Genomic DNA, 17078 nt, shown 5'->3' with positions numbered 1-17078 from the left:
GGAGTCCTTTTTCTTCCTTGTCTCCCCGATACAATGACTGCACATATCCACCTAACACATTCTCCCTGTACTTTATGCATACTTACAAATATATCTCCTTTCCTACAAAAAAAGTGGAAGGTGCAGTATTTGATTCCAAGATGTCTCTTTTCTCATCAGAACCCACCTTGTTCTTTTTTTTTTTTTTTTTTTTTTTTTTATGTCCTATAGAGTTCTCCAGCCTATGGTCCATGGGTCCCATGTGACAGAGGGGAGCTATGAATGTGTCCCAACAGAAGATTATAAACTTCCTTAAAACATTATGAAATTTGTATGTGGCTTGTTTTGTTTGTAACTCGATCATGCACTTCTTGAGAGTGAACTTTGTAGATGACATCATTGTGCCTCAGTGTCAACAACACCTGAATGTTTCTTGTCACATCCGCCAGATTAGGTTAAGCTAGGGTGCAGCCCAAAGGAATCCTTTATCTCTTGCCTGAGGGGCTGGGATGCTCAAGGACTGGACCACTGGTTGCCCAGGTATTTGGGAAACACTGCTCTAAGTGTATTTGGGTGGGTGTTTCTGGATGTGACTAACTCTGAACCAGCGAACTGAGGAAAGCAGAATTCCTTTCCAATGTGCGTGGGCCTCCACATCCAACCCATTGAAAGGCTAAAAAGAATGAAAAAGCAGAGTAAGTTCAGTTCAATCTCTGCCTGGCTGTTTTAGATGGAATGTCAGTGTCTCCTTGCTTTGGACTCAGCTTTTGCTTGGGCTGGAACTTATGTCAGCAGCTCTTGTGTTAATTTTCTTCTTACTGTGACCACATGATAAAAAGCAACTTAAGGGGGAAATGGTGTATTTTAGCTTACACTTTGAGAGGACGTACCCTGTCGTGGTAGGGAAGGTGTGGTGGCAAGGGTGTGAGGGAGCTAGTCACATACCTGCAGCCGGAAAGCAGACAGATAAATGAATGCAGCTTCTCAGTTCTACTTTCTTTTTTCTTAAAGATTTGTTTATTTTTTGCCGGGCGGTGGTGGCGCACGCCTTTAATCCCAGCACTCGGGAAGCAGAGACAGGAGGATCTCTGTGAGTTTGAGGCCAGCTTGGGCTACCAAGTGAGTTCCAGGAAAGGCGCAAAGCTACACAGAGAAACCCTGTCTCGAAAAAAAAAAAAACCAAAAAAAAAGATTTGTTTATTTTTATGTGCATTGATGATTTTGCCTGTGTGTATTTCTGCCGTGAGGGTGCCAAATCCTCTGAAACTAGAGTTACAGACAATTGTGAGCTGCCAAGTGGGTGCTGGGAATTGAACCCGGATCCTCGGGAAGAACAGCCAGTGCTCTTAACTGCACAGAGCCATCACTCCAGCCCTCTTCTTGTTTCTTTTTTTTGTTCAGTCCAAGACCCCAGTCTATAAGATGGTTCCACCCACATTCAGGATGAATTTTCCCTCCTCAGTTAAGTCTCTCTGGAAATATTTTCACAGACTCAACCAGAGATTTGTTTCCATGGTGACTCTAAATTCAGACCAGTTGACAATCAAGATTAGCCATCATAGTTCTCCTGGGTCTCCAGCTGGCTGACTATAGATCTACAGACTATGGACTTTCCAACATCCATAACTGTGTGAACCAATTTCCTCTAATAAGTCTCTCTTCTTCCCCACCTCCTTCCTCTTGTTTCTCTAGACAAACTAAACTCATACAGTGACCATTTCCTCCAGGAAAAAAAAATTGAGCTCTCCAAATTGGCATTATAACTTCTCTTTTTCCTTCCAGTAGTAGTGATGAGACCTGAAGTTAAAAGCTGGTCAGGACGTTTTAGGGCAGGGACCTATAAACCATCAGTTCTGTTCTGGTCCTTGACCAGAAGGCAAAAGTGTCCTTGCTTCTGTTCTGGCCAGAAATGCCAAAAGTGTTTGGGCACCTATCCTAGTTTGTCCTTCTGTTGCTGTGAGCAACACCATGACCAAAGCACTCTAATGAGATGATGTTGTAGAATATTATTTTAAGGTATTTTACTTTTGTTTATGTTGTGTTTGTTTAACTCTGTGAAGCTGTGTTGCTGTGCTTGTCTAAAACACCTGATGGTCTAATAAAGAGCTGAATGGCCAATAGCAAGGCAAGAGAAAGGATAGGTGGGGCTGGCAGGAAGAGAGGCTATATAGAAAGAGAAATCTGGGAGGAGGAGAAGAAAAGAGGTAGCCAGAGAAGGAGGAGGACTTTAGGGCCCAGCCACTCAGCCACACAGCCAGCCATGGCATAAGAAACAAAGTAAGGTTACAGAAGTAAGAAAAAGGTAAAAGCCCAAAGGCAAAAGGTAGCCAGGATAATTTAAAGTTAGGAAAAGCTAGCAAGAAACAAGCCAAGCTAAGGCCAAGCATTTATAATTGAGAACAAGCCTCTGTGAGTGATTTATTTAGGAGCTGGGTAGTGGTCCCCCCCAAAGAGCAAAAGAGTAATAAAACAAACAACAACATTTTGGCATACCAATGTGTGCCAAATTTCCATGTACATCCTGAGAAAGCTGAAAAAAAAAGAAAGAAAGAAAGAAAGAGAAGAAAAAGAAAGAGGACAAGGCTCCTTTAAAAGGCGCTGCTTCTCAGCCAACAGTGCTAAATAAAAACAGTAAACTTAGTAAAAAAAAAATTGCCTCCTATAGTTAGAAAGGTTGAATGCAGTTCCTAGGCACACACCTCTGATGGCCTCAAGCTTTAGACGGGTGGAGCCAGCACAAATAGCTTCATGAAGGATCCAGGTGTTGCTTAATAGTTTAAAGTTTGCTCTTAAGGTCAAAAAAGGCTAAAAGATACACAGTAAAAGAGGTCCAGATGGGAAAAAAACCCTCTAAACAGGTCCTAGTGTGTTTGACAGCATGAATAGGCTTAAGAAAGTAAGAAAAAGAGTATGGACAGTCATAGAAAGAAACAAATAGTTTTTAAAATAATAAAGTTTTTAAAGAGAGAGTAATACAAAAGAAAAAGCCACATAAGATGGGAAATACACAAGGAGTCTGGATCCTCTATTTTATTGTGTTGATTTTGAATTTTTTTTGAATGTTGATGAGCAAAAATAGCTATTAAAAGACATGGGATTGTGAACAGGACTGCAAGATTGAACCAACATAGATACTTTAGGGCTGTCTTAACTTAAAAAAAAAAGGAAGTAAAAAAAATGTATTTTTCAAATGGAATTCAAAAAATGCTTTGGAGAAGAGTTTTTGCTTTTGTTCCCACAGGAGACAAGAGGTTGTTTATTCCTTGAGGAATAATATGGATCAGGTTTGATCAAGGGAGACCTCTTGAACCTTGACAGGTGATATCCATCAACAAAGATTATAGCTGATCTTCCCAGGACTTGACCATTATCTCAAATTTCCTCTCTGGGACCCTAGAGATGCCTTTGTCCACAGACGGCAGGAAGCAGTATGGAGAAAACTACGCCCACATTCCCAAGAGTTGGGAGGGTGTGGGGGTGGATGTTTTTTGGTTATTTCGTGGGCTATGGATGTTTGTTATTGTTGTATTTAAAAATGGTGTCGGGGGGCAGCCTTGGTGAGTTGGAGGCAAGGGACACGGTGGACAGTCACTCACACCATGCACACAGCATTCACGTAGAGGAGTTTATCGAGGGAAGGGAAGAAGAGATAAAGAGTTCGCCTCTGGAGATAAGAGAAGAGGAAGAGAGAAGAGATGGCAGAAGGGGAAGAGAGGAGGTGCAGAAGCGACCTTGTGGGGAGGGCGGGAGAGAGAGTTGGGTGGTACCCACCTCTTAAAGGGGGCTTGGTGCATGCACAAACGGGTATGTAGGATGATGTTGTCAGGACCCTGAGCAGGTTAAGGTACTGCCTGTTTACTGGCAAGGTTCCCAAGGGGCCAGCCAGGTAATGCTTAAATGCTAACAGTTATCATTTAGGAGAATATAGTATATTGATAAAAATTTAAAGTTATTTTTTACACTGTATATGTTTCTGCTCTTGTTTAAGGTATTGTACCTATGCAGTTCATCTAAAAATGTAAGGAAAAGTTCTAGTTTTTGAAAGCTATAAACTATTCAAGATAATAAAAAAACATAGGTTAGTAATTAGTTATCTATAACAATCAAATTTGTAGATATGTTAGGTATGTTTACAACATCATATAGAGATATATTTTAGATAGAAAAATGCTTTTCAAACATTTCAAAGACCCACAGAATATGGCATTTAAAATGTTTTGTACCTAAGGTTATTCATGACAGTGAGACACATCTGTTCCTGGCAGCAACAATTCACTTCAGAGATGATGGGTATCGAAGAAACTCCTTATAGAGTTTGCTTTCAATGTGGCAAGGCTAGCCATTTGGGCAAGAAGCTGCTCTTGCCTGGACTAATTGATAGTATGCTCTATAAACTGGACATGCAGGACCCACAGGAAAGTGACCGCTGAACTTTGCCAAAACAAGGCAGGATAGTTCTTCCGAGTTCCTGCTTCACAGAAGAAATTGCCAGACATTCTGCAGGACACAGAGGAAAGTGAGTGACAAACTTTGCCAATATAGGTGGGACAGTCCTTCAAAATCCCTGCTGCATTGAAAAGTCTGCCAGACAGTGTGGGCCTGAAGGCTGAAGATGGATGCCCCAACATTGCTGAGGAACTCTGGGTGACTGCTAGGCAGTCAGATGTCTCTGTCATTTCTAGAGTTTTGGAAGTTGTTTGCAGTGAACTTTTTGTTTACTCAAGTAATATTATATCCTTTTGGGGCCTTTGACAGAGTTAAAGACTAGATACTTAGAGTTGCAGTGTTCCTTTGATGGAAAGTAAATTAGCTATAAAACTTTGTATTCACTAAGCTAGGGTAGATAATAAATTATTTTCTCTGAATATGCTAACTACAATTAGATAGAATACTGTAAATGTAATTCCTACTTGGTAATTGCTTTCATTATATGTAGTTTTACTATGTTAAAGTTAAAACCTTTATTTTTATTTAGATAAAAAGAGGGAAATGTAGAATGTTATTTTAAGGTGTGTTACTTTTGTTTATGTTGCATTTGTTTAACTCTGTGAAGCTGTGTTACTATACCTGTCTAAAAAAACCTGATGTCTAATAAAGAACTGAATGGCCAATAGCAAGGCAGGTGAAAGGATAGGTGGGGCTGGCAGGCAGAGAGAATATATAGGAGAAATCTGGGAGGAAAAGACAAGTAGCCAGAGAAGGAGGAGGACTCTGGGGCCCAGTCACCCAGCTACACAGCCAGCCACGGAGTAAGATTTACAGAAGTAAGGGAACAGGAAAAGCCCAGAGGCCAAAGGTAGACAGGATAATTTAAGTTTAGGAAAGTTGGCAAGAAATAAGCCAAGCTGAGGCCAGGCATTTATAATTGAGACCAAGCCTCTGTGTGTGATTTATTTGGGAGCTGGGTGGTGGGTCCCCCAAAAGAGTAAAAACAAACAATAACATACTGTAATTAGTAATGTTATTCATATGGAAAGTAATTGTTCTTACAAACAAGTCCGAGAGAAAAGCTGGACTCCTGACAATCCACCCACTCATTTCCTTTCATGGTCTCTGTGTTGACTGTGCTTGTCTCTCCCTGGACTGAATGACAGCGACCAGATTGATAAGAACTTCAGTCAGGCAGGAGTTGACCAGGTTATTGGTGGTGGCGGGGATGAAGGCATAGTTTTGTGATGTTGCCCACAACAGCCTCATTTTTTTCCCCCCGAGACAGGGTTTCTCTGTGTAGCTTTGGAGCCTGTCCTGGAACTCACTCTGTAGCCCAGGCTGGCCTCGAACTCACAGAGATCCGCCTGCCTCTGCCTCCCGAGTGCTGGGATTAAAGGCTTGCGCCACCACTGCCTGGCACTACCTCAATTCTTTTAACCAGACCTCAGGTCAGATTAAAACTGGATCCTTGGCTTTAATCCAGAAAAGAATTTCAGGACGAGCTATTAAGAGTCAGAGTCCAAATTTATTCAAAATGGAAAGAAAGGCATGCAGAGAAAGAATAATGACCTGGAAACATCAGTGTGGATTTCTCAGAGAGTCTTCCATAAGTGTCTCTTAGTGCTCATCATATAATACCTTTTTAGTGGTTCTCAATTTACAGTGAGTTGCTAAGAAACTTTCCCAGGTAGTCTTTCCTCCTTTTTAAAAAAGATGTATTTATGTATTATGTATACAGTATTCTGCCTGCATGCCTGAGGAGGGCACCAGATCTCATTATAGATGGTTGTGAGTCATCACGTGGTTGCTGGCAATAGAACCCAGGACCTCCTGGACGGGTCCTGAGGTGGCCTTAACTGCTGAGACATCTCTCCAGCCCCCTCTTTCCTCTTTGTGATGAGTAAGATTATAGAGTGACTCCAGAGGTGTGGTAGATGGGATCACTATTTTCCAAAGGAGGTTAGGACATGCACTTTCATACCGTAAACAGAATTTCTGGTGAGATTCCTAGAACATTTCAGATTTACAGCTGAAAATTGAGAAAAGTCTTGTCTTATTTTCTTTTCTTGTTGCTGCGATAAATTACTCTTTTAAAAAACATTTATTTTTAGCATTTTAAGTGGTGTGTGTGTATTGTGTGCACATGAGTGAAGTTGCCTTCAGAGACCAGAACTGTCATGGATCCTCTGGAACTGGAGTTACAAATGACTGTAAGCCACCCAGTGGGTGCTGGGAATTTAATTCGGGTCCTCTGTGAAAGCAACAAATGCTCTTAACTACTGAGCCATCTCTCCAGACCCTCCCTACACAATTTAAAATTAACCCCGTGTCCCAGCTGCCTCTTATTTGATGTAAGTCATGGATAAGATTACAAATATAATCTAATATTTTAGGTCAGACTCGTATTTGTATTTTATTTTAATGTGTATGGGTGTTTTGCTTCCATGTATGCCCATTCCAACATGTGCATGCAGTGCCTACAGAGTCCAGAAGAGGGCATCGAATCTCCTGGAACTGGAGTTGAAGATGGTTGTGAGCCACCCTGCGGGTGCTAAGATGGAAACCCTGTTCTCTAAAAGAACTCTCAGTGCTATTAACTGCTGAGCCATCACTCCAGGCCCCAGTTCACTTTTGAAAAGGCACGATTAAATGGTAAATTTAGCTTGGAGTATGATTCCTTAGTAGCTGAATCATACTGACATTTCCTAGATATGTTTGAAGTTCATAATTTAAAACGAATTTGTCTTCAATCAACTTTGTTGCAAACATCAAAGGGAAAACATATCTTGAGAGCACATTGATTACGCAGTTCTTTCCCCTCCTTGATTCCGATAGTGGCAAACAGAGTCCTTCCCATGATTTCATTGAGACCACGTAACATTTGACTGGATTGGATACAACGGAATCTCTGAATGTTTCATTACAAGACCTCTACCTTACCTTGGTTATCTTGGAACTCATTATGGAGACCAGGCTGGCCTCAGACTCATAGAGATCCAGAATCCCAGATTCATCTGGGATGAGAGGTGTCTTCATCACACCTCAATTCAAAATCTTAAGATGCTTCAAAGAGATCCCTACAAGCATCCCTACAAGAAAAGCATCTCAGTTCATTTCCATGGACCATTCTGTTGGGTGCTCTTGCCATCTCGTGGGGGCACTGGCCTTGTATGCAAGCCTTCGCACGAGGGGGCTGACTGGATCTGAACTTTATGTGTTTCCGAGTCACTGCTGACAGCACACAGAGTGCTCTTGACTATACTAAAACCTATACCAACAGGTTCCAGAATATTCTGTCCCTCCTGTGATGTGAGCCCCGGGTTAAGCTTCCTGGGCTTAGCCTGATGACACACACGGCCGAGAGGACATTGTAGCTAACAATGCTCAGGAATGTCAACCTGGACCTTGGGGATTAGCCGGCAGCTTCTCCTCTCCATGCTTCTTGGGGATGATGCCCTGGTGGGGTGATGGTAGCTGTCTGTCCAGGTGAAATTCTGTTGGGCTATGGGGGTCCTGCAGAGTGTACCAGTCTCTTCATTCCCCTGCCGTCCTGAAACTGCATGCCAACGGAGCTGCAGCAGTGCCTGAGCAGGCCACACCGTCTAGACACAGCCCTTGAAGCAAAGGGCTGTTGGGGAACATTATTTTAAGGTGTGTCACTTTTGTTTATGTCCCACTTGTTTAACTCTGTGAAGCTGTGTTACTGTGCCTGTCTAAAACACCTGATGGTCCAATACAGCTAAACAGCCAATGGCAGGCAGGAGAGAGAAAAAGAAAAAAAGGGGCTGGCGGGAAGAGAGATATGTAGAAGGAGAAATCTGGGAGAGGAGAGATCTAGGAGCAAGAGAGGAAGGAGGAGGACTCTAGGGGCCAGCCACCCAGCTATACAGCAAGCCATGGAGTAAGTAAGATTTACAGAAGTAAGAGGATGGAAAAGCCCAGAGGCCAAAGATGGGGCTAATTTAGAGTTAAGGAAGGCTGTCAAGAAACAAGCCAAGCTAAGACCAGGCATTTATAAGTAAGAATTCGTCTCCCTGTGTTATTTATTTGGGAGCTGTGTATTGGGCCCCCCAAAAAGAGCAAAGCCAAATGACAACAAAGGGCTCCTTTTATGCTAGTAAGCCATGATGGTGATGGGTGTTGTGTACACGAATCTGTCACAGCAGATTGGCAAAAGACCGCCAGTCTGGTCACCCCTGAGGCTGTGTTGGTGCAAAAGTCAGTTCAGAAAAGCATTTTTAAAAAGCTGGTTACCTGCCCAAACAAATCAAATTAGCCGAGTGATACCACCACCTAAGTAAGCAGATGTGTGCTTTGTTATCAGCCAGTCGTCACTAGTCCTGATTTTGACGGCAAATTCAGGAAAGCACTTATCCATCCATTCTTATGGAATTTTTAGTTGTGAGTGCCACTTCTCTCCAGGAGTAGTGACCCACAAAATCTACAGCTCTCCAGAATAGAAAAGAAAATGGAAGCTTTTCAGGGGTTTGGGTCATGGGCCACAGGGCACAGACATAAAATAATGGGGTGTGTGGTAGTGAGAGAGGAATAACAGAATGGAAAATGGAAGGGTTATTTATGTCCATCCAAAGAGAGAGTGATAGAAAACCCAGTGCATTCTGGGGACAGAAAGAAACCAGACCTGGCTGGGACATAGAGCCTGAAGGCCAGGTTCTTAGGACCACACTGAGAGGTTCCCTGCACTGATGCAAAACCAAGGATTGGTTCTGGGAAGTGGATGGTGTTTTAGGCCAAGACATGTTATAGCCGGGTGGAAAGCAGTGCTAAAGATGATTTTCTAAAATGACATCAGCGCGTCACTGAAAAAAGGCAAAAATATGTATGCAAACAGCTAACAACATAGACACTCCCACAAATACTATACGTACACTGATAACACACACCACAGGGACCCTCCCCAAATATAGGACTACCCCCTGATCAAACATACTACATAGTACACCTTGTAAATACCGTACCACACTTATTGATCACATAATATATATATATATATATATATATATATATATATATATATCCCCACAGACACTACAATACACACTTATCACACACACCACTTAGGTATTCCCTGCTCCCCCACAGATACCACGGCACACATACTGGTCATATCACGAAGACTCCCATACACATATACCACACTACACAGACCACAGAGGTGTTCCCCCCAGATACAGTATTATGCAGTGATCATAGATAAATACCCCTTCAAAGATATTATACCACACATGCTGATCGCACACACCATTAATCCCATACAAAGACAACCCCCAGACAGCATTCTATTCTGCACACTGATCACACACATCACAAAACAAACCCTTTAGAGAGACTATAGGACATACACTGGTCTTACACAAAGATAACCCTTGCCCCCATGCTGATCACAAACTTCACAAAGATACCTGCCCCCCCACTCCCGACACCACACCATGCATGCTGATCACACACACCACAAAGACCTTCACACAGGGATACATGATATATACCACACCACACACACATATCACAGAATAACCCTCCCCACATATGGTACAACTCACTGATTACATACCTCACAAATACCCCTACCCCCACAGATATGGTCCTGCCCATCAATAACCCACATCACAAATACACCTCACACAGATACAGTACTACCCACTGATCACATACATCACAAAGAGCCACACACACAAATGTCACGCATCACACTGTACACACTAATCATACACATCACATACCACAGAGACCTCCACACACACAGGTACTATACTAGCACTGATAGCATGCACACACGCGCACACACACACACACACACACACACACACACACACATATCCCAACTCATACACACAAACAACCATACTATGGCTGTACACATCACTCAGCACATAGACATTGACCACAAATACAACACTACATATACTGGTCATACATGCCATACACCACAGAGGCAAACCACTTACACACAGATATAGTACTGCTCACTGATCATACATACTGCATAGACATTCCCTAGATACCATACTACACACACTGATCATACAAATCCATATGTGATATAGACACCCCCAGATACCATACTACACACTGATCTCACACACACACAGCATTGAAATCTCCGATAGATACCACACTACACACATTGATCATATACAACACAGAGACAGCCCCAAATACTGTACTACACACACTGATCATGCACCCCACTCCCCAAAGAGACATCCTTACAGGTGTTATATTACACAAAGTGATTATACACATCCAAATCCTGATGAATAATTCTATGTCAACTTGGCACAAGCTAGAGTCACTGGAAAGGAGGGAACCTCAATTAAGAAAATGCCTCCATAAGAACGGGCTGTAGGTGAGCCTGTAGAGCATTTTCTTGATTAGTGATTGATGGGGAGGGCCTAGACCATTGTGGGTGAGGTCATCCCTGGGCTGGTGGTCCTGGGTTTCATAAGAAAGCAGGCTGAGCAAACCAGGGGAGCAAGCCAGTGAGCAGCTCCCCCCTGTGGCCTCTGCATCAGCTCCTGCCTCCAGGTTCCTGCCCTGTTTGAATTGCCGTCCTGACTTCCTTTGATGATGAACAGTGATATGGAAGTGTAAGCTGAATCAACCCTTTCCTCCCCCAGTTGCTTTGGTCATGACAGCAGTAGTAACCCTAAGACAAACTGGTACCAGGAGAGTAGGTTGCTGCTGTGAGAGACCTGACCATGGGTTCTGGGGAGGATTGTGGAAAGAGTTTGGAACTTTCGACTAGAAAAGCCACGAGTGTTGAGATCTCAGTGAGCTGTTGTGTGGGACCTTGGAAGACAAGAATGTTGAGGGCAATGCAGACAGTGGGGGCCTGGCTTGTGAAGTTTCAGAGGGAAGTTTAAAGACACTATGGGGCCATTGGTTATTTTGAATTAACATTCTGTGGTTCTGGTCAGCTGGGGCTAAAGAATCAGCTGTGGTTAACAAGACACCAGAACTACTAAAGTGAAGCCTTTGCTTTGCTGGGATACTGTACTGGATGCTGATCAGCTCGAGCTAAGAAATTAGCAGTGACTAAGAAGAGACCAGCATCACTGAAGTGAAATCTTCTGGAATGTTTCCTGAGAGTCAGCACACAGAAGTCGTGTTCCAGATATGGCCAAGGTTGTACTTTGTGCTGGCAGCTGAACTTGGTAGTGTAAGAGTCACCCAGGTGATCCTGGTTTTGAAGGTGTGACGGGGTCATGGAGAGCAGCTGAGGCTTGGCACTGTGTGGCAGGGTTGGTGTCCCGGAAGAGAACTGAGGAGAGGCTATTGGTGAAAGTGCAGCCCAGTTGCAGCAGAGGACCCCAGCATTTTGGAGAAGCCAGGACCATGGGGTGACCACCAAGGACAGTAGCAGCCGTGAAGTGGAGCCTAGAAGACAAGCTGTATGTGCTGCAGAGGGCGGAGCCGGAGAAGTGACCCAGGCCCAAAGGAGGAGCCCAGAAGATGGTGAGTGAATCCCAGACATTGGGCATTGCATTATTCACACTGTTGGGAGTTTGGTTTTGCTTTGATCTGATTGTGACTGTGCCCTAGTTCTTCCCTCTTGAAGTAAGAAAGTATTTAACTTAATTTTGATTTTTACAGGAGTCCATAGTCAAAAGACTTTTAACTTTTAAAGGAGATTTTGGATTTTAAAAGAGACTGGATATTTTAAAGGGACTGAACTTTTTTTTTTTTTTTTAAATTCTTTCCTATATTACATCCCGACTCCAGTTTCCCCTTCCTCTCCTCCCGCCAGTACTTCCCCCACACCTCCCCTCTTCCTCAGATCCACACCCACTCTGTTTACCCTCAGAAAAGAGCAGATCTCCCAGGACGTCAAATGAACACAATATAACATGTCACAACAAGACCAGGCACACCCTATCACAGCAAGGTTGGACGAGACGGCCCAGTGAGACTGAACTTCGAATGTGTCTGAATTTGTGAAGACAGTGGGACTTTTAAAGGTATTTGTGTTTTTAGTGTGAGATCTTGGGGACGAATGAAAAGGGAAAGCGTGTGGCTTAGCAGTGACATGTTTGCCTTTGTCAGGTTGACAAAGGGTCAATTGTGCTGGACAGTTTTATGTCAACTTGACACAAGCCCGAGTCATCTGAGAGGAAGGACGCTCAATAAGAAAAGGCCTCCATTAGATGGGGCTGTGCACAAGCCTGTAGGGCATTTTCTTAATTAGTGATGGATGTGGGAGGGCCCAGCCTATGGTGGGTGGTGCTGTCCGTGGGCTGGTGGTCCTGGGTTCTATTAGAAAACACTTAAAATCACTGAGGTGTACTCAGACATAAACTGTACCCTTAAATCCATGCATGCCACATACAGAGACATCATACTCTTCACACTGCACATGCCACAAAAACCACACCTCACACACTTCACATATAACATATGGACCACCTTAAAAATTTTCACATCACATATGCCACACATGACAGACTTCATGCTGCACATGCTCACTGCACATACCACACACACCATGCCTCCCCACACCATACTCTGTATACACTATTTTTACCTACACTATGTGCACCTCCACATACACCACACTCCACACACTGCACCTTACCACACATACATTCCATATACACTGACACATATACCATACACAACATACTTTTCCTATCATATAGACCATAGCCTATACCACATGTATGCCACACCATACTACAGACAACACACAACATCTACTGACACACACCATATCCCCACACCACATACATTATATACCACATACTCACTAAGCATACATATCACGCCAGACACACACCAGTCACATTGACGCATACACCACACATTTCTGTACTGCACACACCACACTACACATACCGCATGGTACATAAACCACACAACACACATACCACACGTGAACAATACACACAACACATAAATGCCCCACAGAACACATGCATGACATACATATACCACACCTAAATCACACATACAAACACACCCAATGCATGCCATAAACACCTGTATTCGGAGTCAAAGCCTGGAAAATTTGGCATATACCAAGTGATTGAGTTGTAGTATGGATAAAAACTGATTTATTGACAATGGACTCCCGCCCAACCCCCACTATTGCCACCTCAAATATTTGTTATATTTTGCTAGCAAATACTTTATTAGCAACTCCATTGTGGTGGAGGACCCACAAGGTGTCTTGTTCAGGAAACACGGTGGCTGAACTGCTAATTAGGGCGAGGGACCGGTTTACCATTAGCCTTTGGTTTTGTTAAGTTTGAGATGTAAGCTGGGGGCAGAAGCAGAACAACCCCGGGCATCGGGAGGGAGTCTTTGTCAAATGGCAGAGAGAGAGAGAGGAGCAGCAGACACAGAGAGGCAGGTGAGAACAGAGACATACTGAAGGTCTGAAGGGCTGTCCTGAGCGAGGTTTGGCATGTGCTTGCTCTCTCTTCCTGGCAGGTTGTGGATGGCGTCTGCACAGGAGGGAGCCCCCTTCCCTGTAGACTGAAGTGTGACAATACAGAAGGCAGAGTGGGCGGGCTAGTCCACTCTGCGGGAAAATGAGACGACTAGACCTCTGAGCAAAGATGGAATCAGAATAGTCAAAGACCACAGGGTCCTGGAGATAAGCACCAGTGACCGTTACCAGGACTGCAGGCAGCCTGTGTGACGGGGGAGTTCTGTTCTTGACTGCACAGAAAGCGTATATCGTGCCAGTGGTGTGAGTTACCACGCAGACATGCAGATGGAGACTTAAAGCAAAGCGAACAGCGTGGCTTTGGCTTGCACCCCACCGCACTCCATCAGGTTTGAGCTGTGATATGAAGACAGGACTTTGCATGAAGACTAGGTGATGATCTTACTGTATTGCTTCCTGACTGTGATCCTGTGAAGCTCCATGGGAAATCTAAGGTTATCTCAAGTTATTTCATAGTTTGAAGACTCTCACAAAAGCCCATATCTAATGCTGCCAAGGGCCCCTAACTCAGCAAATGATGCACTTGGTGATTGGATATATTTTTTTAAATTTTTGACATTTTTTATTCTTTGACAATTTTTATTTTTTGACAAATATATATATATATATATATTGAGGGGTTTTATACTCCCATTATTCTCTCTTATCCCTCTTTCTCTCCTACTGAAATCCTCTTTCCTAACATGTTTTTGTTTTGTGTATGTTAGTGTTTTGCTGCATGCATATCTTGAACCACATGCAGAGTGCCCATGGAAGCCACAAGAGGCTGTTTGAGGCCGTGGAACTGGAGATATAGAGGGTTGTGAACTCCTATGTGGGTGCGGGGAATAGGACCCGGGTCCTCTGGAAGAACAGACTGTGCTCTTAACCACTGAGCATCCCTCCAGCCCCCTTTCATGTCTTGTCTTTGCTGTTGAACCACTTTGTTGAGTTAGAGCCACTTTCATGAGCACACACGGGAAGTTACTCTCTGGAGCTACCCCACGAAAGAAAACAACACTCCCGGCAGCCATGAATTCCCAACAGTCCTTAAGGGAAGGCTGGGGCCCCAGAGGCCCCCTTCCTATCCACGATTAAATGCTGCCTGGCCCGGTCTCGTGCAGGTCTCGTGTAGATAACCACAGCTGTAGTGAGTTCATGAATGCAGTTCTGTCATGGCCCAAAATGTCTTTTTGCCGCACATCTCCCATCCTCTGGCTCTCACATTATCTTTTCCCCTCCTGTGATGCTCCCTGAACCTAGGAGTAACCGACGTACAAGTTCTGTTTAGGGAGACGCACGCCACCATCATTCATTCTCCGCACTTCGGTCAATTAGGATTCTGTTTCCGTTGCTGCCCATTGCAGTAAGACACTTCTCTGAACAAGGACAAGGGTAGCACAGATCTGTAGATATAAACGTACGTCGGAGGCAGTTTGACAACATGGCCATTTAACACAAGAGCTGTCGTGGGTCCCTACTAGGGCCTATGACCTCCCTGACCCCAGGCTCTTGATAAGGTTTATAGCACCTGGAGCAAGTTCTGTCCTGTGTTGCATACTCAGTCCGATCAGAAAGCGGTTGGCTGCCTCTGTAACAGTCATGCCACCCTTGCCTGGCAGATCCTAACTGTGGCTCACAAGCTTTATAACGGGGTAAGATTGCTGATGGCTTCTCTCCCCCAGCAGCCTGCATGGCACCTCCTAGCTCCATGAAAGCTAACCAGCGGGGAGGAAGCTCCCAACTCAGTTCTAGCTAGATTTCTACACGTCATGCGACCGACGTACCTGGTGTCTTCAGCAACAGGGCGTTACCATCAAGTTCTGAGGGGCAGCCAAGAACAGCCGTAATGGCCTGTGATGGTTGGAAGGTCTCTGCGGGCTCTCAGATCTTCGTCGCATGTTGCCACTGGTTTTACCACCATCGTGTTTGTCCTCAGACAGAAACTCGGTTAGGGCCACAGACGAGAAAAAGCGGTTTCGAAGCCCAGGTCACAGATCTGAGAATCAAGACGAACTTTAATGGCGTATTCTGTCTGTCTGGCCGAAGTGCTGCTGGTTCCTCCTCTGTAACTCTCTTCTAAGGGTCTGTGTTAGCAGTGGTCTCCTACTTGCTGGGTTCCTGGAAACTAATTTGGCTCTTACAGAAGTGTTTTTCACGTGTCTACCATGTTTTTTTTTCTAGATACAATGGAGAAAATAGACAAACTGTTATAAGAAGCATCTTGCTCCCTAGAAACCAAGAGACGGCATCACTGGGCAGAAAGATGCCTCCTGAGCTGCCGAGCCTGTGTGAGGCGGGGCAGATGTGCCGGCCATCTTGAGCATTAGGCTCTGCCCAGCTGTTTCATGTACTTTCCAGGCTTTTTTTGTTTTGCAATAGCCTCTCAGCATGACGGGACTTCAGTTCATAGGTGTTTGCTTCTCTTCTGAGCGAGTCCAACCTCCGGGCGTGCCAGCCGTGTCTGGAAGGGGAAGAAGGCACACAGCCTTAGCACCGGGAGGCCTGGGTTCTTCACTCAGCCGAGCCAATCAAACCCCCAGAAGGTCTCCTTGCATTTAGGACCCTGCCTGGCAGCCAAAGGGGCTGGGTGTACTGCATAGCCTAAAGTGAGAAAATTGTTTTTATGGTGACCTTGTCCTGCTGTAGACAGAGGCCAACCTTGTCTAATTCTTTGAGGAATGCTGACTGATAAGACAGTGATCAAAGTGGTGGGCAAGGAAAAATAATAAAAATATATATATATATATAAAGTTCAGAGTGGCAAAGAGCAGAAGTCCTCCTGTGATGGGAAGGCTTCGCCTCAGCCTTGGCTCTCTAGAATGATTTGGTGGTTCTTATCCACCACTCGCTCTCGGGAGTGGCAGGAGGAGAACAGGAATAATCTTCATGTGATCAAATGGCAACTCTTCTAGTTTGGTGACAAACTGCACTGAGAGCAGACAGTGCCACCAAGTGCTCCTGGGAACCTTCTGTTCCCCAGGATGCGGAGGCAGCAGGGAGGACATAGGCAGGTGCCACCTTAGGGAGCAGGTGCAAAGGTGACGCCTGTAAGCTGCTGAGAGGTCACCTTTCGGTCACACCTGACAGCCATCTGGACGGTTAAGGAGGAGCTTGGGTCTTGGCTACCGAGTGTACAGGCCACGTGTGTGCCACCTGAGGCAGACTCCTGCAGTACTTGCGGCTCAGATGAGAAGTTAACAGTGTCCAGCAACACAGC

The sequence above is a fragment of the Peromyscus leucopus genome, chromosome 17 (genome assembly GCF_004664715.2).
Source record: "Peromyscus leucopus breed LL Stock chromosome 17, UCI_PerLeu_2.1, whole genome shotgun sequence".
Taxonomy (NCBI): Eukaryota; Metazoa; Chordata; class Mammalia; order Rodentia; family Cricetidae; genus Peromyscus; species Peromyscus leucopus.
The sequence above is the reverse complement of the archived record's forward strand: the minus strand, read 5'-3'. Positions refer to the sequence as shown.